This window comes from Macrobrachium nipponense, chromosome 26, assembly GCF_015104395.2.
Source record: "Macrobrachium nipponense isolate FS-2020 chromosome 26, ASM1510439v2, whole genome shotgun sequence".
Taxonomy (NCBI): domain Eukaryota; kingdom Metazoa; phylum Arthropoda; class Malacostraca; order Decapoda; family Palaemonidae; genus Macrobrachium; species Macrobrachium nipponense.
Window position 1 is genome coordinate 59,695,507 of NC_087215.1, and position 6,312 is coordinate 59,701,818.

The 6,312-nt window shown below is 35.5% G+C and overlaps 1 long non-coding RNA gene across 1 annotated transcript; it reads left to right on the forward strand.

Moving 5' to 3' along the window:
• Window positions 1–3,334: 3,334 nt before the first annotated feature.
• Window positions 3,335–6,312, forward strand: LOC135199844 (uncharacterized). The gene is made up of 3 exons (XR_010311133.1): window positions 3,335–3,390; window positions 5,860–6,029; window positions 6,218–6,312. It is a non-coding gene; the product is annotated as an uncharacterized LOC135199844 (long non-coding RNA).

Here is a 6,312-nt window from a genome sequence, read left to right on the forward strand (position 1 = left end):
GTTTTAAGTTATCGTGCGTCGTGGTATTGTTGATGAGAGAAGAAGAGACAGTAAAATCTTTACTATAATATGTACGTAAAAGCGAGTACCAATTTACATAAAAAAATTATATTTCACAATAAATTTAACAATGATAAAACTTGAAAACAAATGCAACACGGTAAAAAAAAAAAAAAAAGCTTGTTCGAGTCAGTGTTCGGTGCGTTGAGAGAGAGAGAGAGATTACCATTGACTTATTAGCTGATCTGGGATGATTATTCCCCCATTTCTTTCACTTACACTCGATCTGCCCAAATCACTTTTATTTTTTTTTTCTACGGTAAAATACCAATCTATTGAATAATTGCTTTTTACGACTATAAAAGTAGCTCAGCTCTGTGATAAACAAACTGACGCCGCTTTCAGCTTCTGCATGCCTTCGATTGTTTGTTTAAACGGCTTCCTTGTGAGTTATTTTATTTTTCTTTCCTTTTCTTGCATTCTTGACTTATTACTTAGTTGTTTGTAAAATCCTCATGTTTGTTTTAAAAGTCTGCCGTTTGCCAACAGTAAGTTGATGTATTGTGGCATAATTAATCTATTTCGTGCACTTAAGAATCAAGTGTAAACACGTTGATTACTCTCTCTCTCTCTCTCAGACACAATCGGACACACACACTATCAATTCCTTTAATATTATTATCTTTGTACCTAATATGAATAAACTGTATTTTGTTATCAACCTTTGCATACTGCAATCAATTCGGTTTGCTCAAGAGGGTTCCCGTCTCTCCTCCCTCCATTCCCCAGCCCGCCGGCACCATTTTTACCAAACAGTTCGTAAATCGTACAGGGAAAAAATAAAATTTAGAAAATTTTAATTCATATAACATACTGTTTCATTACTTTACACTCTTGATATAAGATTTGAACACATTAATAATAGAAAAAATGTGAAAAGGGGCACTTTTTGGGTTGGCTGGAACGAATTATCCAGATTCCCTTTATTTCTTATGGGGATATTTGTTTCATATTTGGAACAAATCGTTCTTCGAACAGCCTTCTGGTATGATGAGTAATATGACTTAAAAAAGAACACTTCAGGCCCAGACTGGAATCAGCAAAACACAGACCGAAATGAAGCCAAAAGACCTGAACTCATACAGGTCCATATCTTTTGTAAGTTGTGGAAATAATAAAGATTCCTATGGAAAACAAACGATACCTTGTGATTTTGTGTCTACATGGAGGAGGTAGATTGGCAAGTGTGTTGTTCATATTTCCTGTCAACCATCAATAGCAAAGCGTAATTTAAATATTTTTGCATAGAAAAACAGTTTGTCTTTAGTTCTTCAGAAAAAGATAAAGAGGCCATTTTCTGGCACTTCTTAAGGATGAACTCTGTCTTTAACTCTCATATATCAGTAGAAAATTAGGAATAGAAACCTGACTAAGGTTGTGGACAGTAACTGAAGATCGAAAAGAACAAATACGGCAAAATGCACCCGTCTATGTATATTTTTTAATATTGGCCGCAATTTCATGAGACTATTGGGTCGCGTTTGCAATCTCACAGGCCTCAGCTGATTTCCTGAACGAGAACTCAACATTGGAACAAGCTCTTGTTAAAGAATTTGGACAGCTGGTTTGGAAGAGACCAAAGGGAACAGATAAAGAGTTAGAAGAGGGAAGCGTCCCAACTATGGCCGAAGGGTCACCGCAGAAAATATTTGGTAGTACTGGTCTACAGTGCAAAGCACATTGAATGCGGTACCCACCATCCATCTCGTGCGGGGGCTTAAAATGTGTAACACCACAGTGAACTGGTTGCCCCTCACAATTCTGTACAGTTATTGCAAATCAGATCATTATCATTGTTTTATGTCTAATGTATTACTTCAACATATTGGAGCGACAACAATGAAGATATCGATATTCATGAGAACATTCCAATCATTGAGATATATTCAATGCCTTTGAACCTTTGCAGAGTTTTGCTGGTTGCTTTTAAAGCTTCAAATCACCCAAGAAGCCAAGGAAAACAGATAATGCACAAATGAGACAATTTTTAAAAAATAATTTCTTGGGAATGGACCCCATTTTCCTAGACTATGTAAATTAGTTCCTCATTCCATGTTTGCAGTGAAGAAGTGGGAGCGTGTGGATAACTACCAATGTAGCATTGAACTCCCAGTAAGTAGACTGGCTGGTTGTTTTACCTCTCTAGCTAAAACAAGAAAACAGAGAACGTGTCAAGTCATGAAGGCTTGGTACTTTAAGTGAAGGGAAGTCGGAAGACATGCCATAGTTTTAGAGGCCATGGTTTAGGGTAATGAACGTATTTTGCAGAAACAATTTAAAGATATCGTGTCCGAGCGCAAAACTTTACTTTGAATTAATGATACTGCAGTATGTCACGAAACAATTTTTTTGTTTGACATTTGGGAGCTGCAGAAATAGAACAAAGTTATTATCTAACGCATTTCTCTCTTAAAGGAAATCTGGAGGGCGGAAGAGACATCTATTGGGCGTTGAAAGATATGGGTCATTTTGAATTGGAAACTTACTCGGGAAATCGATGGGGCTTCCTGTAAAAAAAATTATGTATATTTTCAGAATGATAAGCTTGTATGATTAAAAACTTTAAAAGGTTAATATTCTTAGAGGCTGAACATAGCATATTTTATCATAATTTACAAATCCATCAAGAGTTTTTTTTTATATTAAATGATATATTAACATCGAAATAAAAGAACTTGAATGGGATAGATGCTTTACAGTTTACGGAGTTACACAGAAAAAAAATAATATTAATTAAATTTTTTTTTTATCACAGATGGAACAGGATCAGATATTAGATTAATGAATGAAGCTTATCAAAATTCGGTCTCACTGCTTCAGCCGATGCGTATTATGGCCCATGGATATCTTTTTTTTTTTTTTTTAATTCGTTTGCAATGCCGTACAAAATAGAAATATTCTATTTTAACCCTTAGTTATTATAGTTTTTCCTCATCAGATGAATCTTATTATTATTTCGTTAGCTTTGACACTTGAATTTCCACAAAAACTTTTTTTTTTGTTTTTTTTTTTTTGCAGGTTATCCATTTTTTTTTTTACTTTTTTGTTATTTAGTTGATATTTTCCTAATCAGCTCATCACCAACAGGTGTCAGTGCTAGTTCTTTTGACGTCCATTTCTTCTGGAAAGTGGTATTGTATTCAAAGACTCCTTTTTGTTTCTCGCTTGGCCAATCAGGAATCGTTTGCCGGGAACGAATGACACGCACTATTGTGATTGGCTAAGTGCTTTTTGTAACAAGGATGAGACATTGATTTATGATTAGCCAGTCGGTGTTTTTGCATTCGTGCTTGTTAAAAGGAATTGGTATTGTCGCCATTTGATTTTAAGGTAAGTACTTTGGTTGGTAATTGAAAGTCGTTGAGTTTGATAGTATTTTTAATTGTCGGAGACTCGTTTAACTGTGGGTTTTTTGTTGAGTTTGTATTAATGACAACTTTGTTTTCGTTCAATATAGTTTTTCGGTAGATCCGCGGCGGCCAAGTCTATAGCAGTTGCGTTTTTGCTATGCAGTTTTACCTACTGAAACAAGAATTTTAAGTAATATTTATTCGGACGGCTGTAATTAACCCCCCAGGGGCCAGGTGCTAAACACTGCGAAATACATTGGACGCATTCCCTAGTGGGATGTCGTATCCGCGGTTACGTTCCTTGCAGTCCGTGCGGACTGCTTCTGTGAAAATACCAGTTTTTCTTTTAATTATTGGACGTAAGGTTTAATTTTTGGTTTTGGTGGTCTTGGTTGGTTGGTTTATGAAGCAGGAAACTGTAATAAAATTCTTGGAAGGGCTTGGCTTGGTTAGTTCTTGGGTTGGTTAGTGCCTGGGTCCTATTCCGAAAGTTTATTGCGAAAATCAGTTTTATAGACCTTACAGTAGCCCTTACATAATTTTTGTAGTGTAAATAGCTAAGCTCGCGGAGACTTCCCAGAACTCGTGCACTAGTCTTGCTCATAACGTTTTGATGTTAATGATGGAGAATTCCATGATAATCAGAACGTACTTTTTTAGCATAGTAAAATTCATATTATAAAGTTTGGAACGTTAAGAACCTTGCTCCAAATATCCAAATCTGCTATATTTGTACAACGTATGATAGAACGGTATCTTCTGTAAGATTAAGCGTAGCCGATTCACGTCGGTTAAAATTTTAGTAACACCATGCCACACTGTATTCGGGAAACACTCGGGAAGTACCCCACTTAACTGTAAATCACTTAGCAGGCTCAATGTTCATGTATGGAGTGGAGTTAGTTCATTGCTTTTAAAGTTTTTTCGTTGGCTACATGTGATTTTTTCAAACATTGTTTCTTAAGTATAAAAAACTGGTTAAAGCAGATAGATGCCATGCATTAACCTTCAACATTACATTTGTTCAAAAGCTGTATGTAGCTAAAGCATCTCGCTCGATCTGGAGCACGCTGTTATCGAGAGATTGGAATCTTAATGTAATGAGCTGTATTCGGATATTTTTAGGCTTAAACTTGCTCGTACAGCTTTAATGGTTATCAAATATTACCTGCTTTAAAATGTTCGTATAATTCGGTACTACATGAGATGCATGATAATGTATTTTTAATTAATTTTCTTTATTTTATGGGGATTTGGTTCTTTGGGAGTTAAAATGGCTTGATATACAAATCTGAAAATTTGTTTTAAATTATCACATAAGGGATAATGTCAAGAATGTGCCTAATACAGCTTTTAAATTAAAAAATTAAAAGTTGCCTTATAGCTACCTTAAGTTAAAACGTGGTAGAGGTTTTTGATTTCCAAATGAAACCTTGCAAAAATGTGCTCGCAATCTTAATTTTTACCACTGGAAAATGGGTGGTGGTTGCCCTTCGTATCAGAGATCCGTTCCCTATTAAATGCCTATCCTGTGTAGTAGATCCTGTTAAAGTTTGCAGTAACAATACTCTACGCAGAAAAGTTTTTCATGGAAAGTAAAGGTTAGTCACTTTAAGTAGAAAAGTATCTGCATTTAATATGCTCTTTCCTCTGCAGTGCCTGTTAATTAGGATAGATATTTTGATACCAGCAGGTGAGATGTAACTTTTATTCCTAGATATTTCTAGAGTTGCTGTTCCTGATATGACAGCTTTGAGGATGTCATAAGTTTACTTTGAAATTGTAATTTTAATTTTTGATATTGCTAAGCTTTGAAAGCTTAAAAACTATTGGGTGCAAAGTTTTCCATTGCACGAAAAATCGGAGAAATAACTGCAAAATCTAAAGCGGAATTAGCTTTGTTTAACATTTAAGTTCTGTTTCTAGGTCGAGTTAATCTTAATCTCATTTTAACTTTTACAGAAAAGAACTCTTTAATCTAGTTGAACGCGACGCGAGGGAGGCTGTAACACTTACAAAGCTAGCGCGTTTTATTCAAAATTAGATTCCTTTTATTTTGAAGGTTCAGTCGAATTAGTTTTTAATCGATATTATAGTGAGGTGGTTACCCACTGGGAGCTCGTTTGGAGTTTCTCAGGGATTTACAAAGGGTTGGGTGGAATATATCTTTTTACATATTTGGATTAGCCAGTTGGGTTCTCGGCAATGGTAGCACTAACAATGAAGGCACTCAATAGGCTTGTGATAGACGCTGACAGGTGGTGGTGCCTGCCGAGCACTGCTCATAGCTTTGATAGACTTATGGCTGCAAAGCTATTTCAATCCTCCCACTGAGTGAATGAGAAGTAGGTTTTATTTGTATGATGTTCAGTAGTTCTGTAGAATCTGCAATGTTCTGGCATTTGTGAAAATTTTTTGATAATCCAGAGTAAAATTCCATTCGTCTTAGGTCTTCTATGTCTGAGCTGGTGGCCGCCTGGGCCAGGTGGTTAAGACTGGATAGCGATGGCCACTCTGTAGAGTGCAAGTGGGAAACTAGGCAAGAATGCTTCTACGAATTCTTCTCATCCGACATTATTGTAAGTCTGATCACACTGCAGGAACTTTTTCCTTTAAATGGTAAGTTTAGTTTGTTAAAATATGAAAAAAACTTCAAAGTTGATGCGAAAATTTTGTAATGGACTGAAAATCTTTCAATTCTAGAAGCTATCTAAATGTCTTTTAAATTTGTCTTAAACTTATAAAAAAGTTAAACCTTTAAGATAAAAACACACTGAATGAATCTTATATAGTCATTTTTGTCTTAGGATTCTCAGATTACTACGAATTTAATTTTTCTTGGATTCTCGGACTACTACTGGCACTGCGTTAGGTGTTCTAACTTCGGAACTGGTTTAGAAAA